This window comes from Notothenia coriiceps, unplaced genomic scaffold, assembly GCF_000735185.1.
Source record: "Notothenia coriiceps isolate Sejong01 unplaced genomic scaffold, NC01 NC01_scaffold00033474, whole genome shotgun sequence".
Lineage (NCBI taxonomy): Eukaryota > Metazoa > Chordata > Actinopteri > Perciformes > Nototheniidae > Notothenia > Notothenia coriiceps.
This window is the reverse complement of record NW_011366175.1, coordinates 488-2,326: the sequence shown is the minus strand read 5'-3', so window position 1 is coordinate 2,326 and position 1,839 is coordinate 488. Positions and strand designations below refer to the sequence as shown.

At 44.9% G+C, this 1,839-nt stretch overlaps 1 long non-coding RNA gene across 1 annotated transcript; it reads right to left on the bottom strand.

Annotated features, from left to right (window-relative positions):
• Nucleotides 1-478: 478 nt before the first annotated feature.
• On the bottom strand, nt 479-1,337 carry LOC104961615 (uncharacterized). The gene is made up of 2 exons (XR_800114.1): nt 1,188-1,337; nt 479-788 (listed from the first exon to the last, which is right to left on the bottom strand). It is a non-coding gene; the product is annotated as an uncharacterized lncRNA (long non-coding RNA).
• Between the last annotated feature and the right edge of the window lie 502 nt (nt 1,338-1,839).

The following is a 1,839-nucleotide window of genomic DNA, read 5'->3' as shown; positions in this document are numbered from 1 at the left end:
TTAGCTAACTCTACCAGGTTAGCATGTTAAGCTGTACTTTATGTGGCAGCAAGCTTAATACAAAGAGGGGTTTTGTGCTTCATTGTAAACTTTTCTTACAAATGTGTGTTAATCTACTTGAAACTGTAGAGACAGTTTTTTTCTACTCAATTATACAGACCATTGTTGAGGAGATGCAAAACATACTGTACAGGAGTTGGGTCCGACATATACTTTGACTAATGTTACTTTGCTGCTAAAAATGAAACATCATTATCAGATGAGGACATCTCCAAAGTGTGTGAGTCTGTCAGGGGATTTGATCTGTTCTCTGCATGTCGAAATGGCTGAGGTGAAGGCGGAGCTCGGAGAATACAGCATTGTCAATAACACTTCCTCAAGAGCGAAATCCAACGTCTGGGAGGCTTTTGGTGTCATCCTAGATGGAGAAAATAACCAACATCCCACGCTTTTTGAGACAAATATGCAACTGCGTGTGTTAATAATTGCACATTTTTAATGCTCATAGGATAAGCGGGTTCGGGTCAGTTTGCGGATCTTGACAATCAGACCTGTGCAGGACTCTGACACACAGTCCACCTTCAGCCTCTGAGGGTCTAATTAGTGATGCAGCCTCCGTACAGGGGGGCTCCATAGTGATGCTGAGGGACACAGGGGGGTGGAGTCAGCCTGGCTCTGTGCTGCCGGGGGGGGGCGCAGGGTGCAGCAGGGTGGAGTACTTCAGAGGGACGTCCAGCCCCACCACAGGACCCACCACACTGAGCCACGACAACACGTAGTTCACCGGCCTACACACACACACAGACATTTTAACAAGAACCCTTATGTTTGCATTTGAATTTTGCTGTATCTACTCAGCCAATATATAGAAGGAAAATCAAGAATTAAAAAATAATAATTGTGTGTCAGAATTTTTTATTATTTGACAAAATGATTTTATTAATACGTTACAGAGTAAAGTATTCCACTGATACTAACTTTCAAAATAAAAAGTTTGCTCTCCTGATTTGCAGCAGCACAATGACTTTATAACCTGTCGAGATATCAGAGCTGTATGGACCAGCTGTAACTCGAACAACAACTTAATGCACTTTTTAGTTGCATACAGATGTGAGTTAATTGAAGCGCCTGATCCACAGTGTGATGCGTGCACTGAGTTGCAGGTGAGCCATCAGCAGGGATCCTACCTGTGTTGGTCCTGAGCCGCCTGCAGCACCGGACGCATGAACTCCTCCGTCCTGCAGGGGTGAAGCATGAAGAAAGGCTGACCCAGCAGAGGGTGCTCCTGACACACACACACACACACACACACACACACACACACACACACACACACACACACACACACACACACACACACACACACACACACACACACACACACACACACCCTCTGGTAGCTGGCTTGATGATTGTCACACTTTTAAACTTCATCTCAATAACCTGCTTAAAAAGCTGAGGGTTAGGCTAGGTTTCTTCTACAGGAACAAGTCCTGTTTCTTACTTGAGGCCAGGAAAAGGCTAGTCACTGTGACCTGTGCTGGACTATGGTGATTTGATTTATATGAATGCACCTGCCAATTGCCCGATCAAGTTAGATGCCACCTATCACAGTGCACTGAGATTTGAGACAAACTGTAAAGCATTAACCCATCACTGTACCCTGTATGCAAGGGCCGGTTTGCCTTCACTACCTGTACGGAGGCTCAGTCACTGGTACATTTTTATATACAAAGCCATGATAGGGAAACTTCAATCCTACATCTGCTCCCTGATCTCACGGCGAATTGTAAGTGGCTACTGCCTGAGATCACATGCTGTGGTTTTATTAAATGTGCC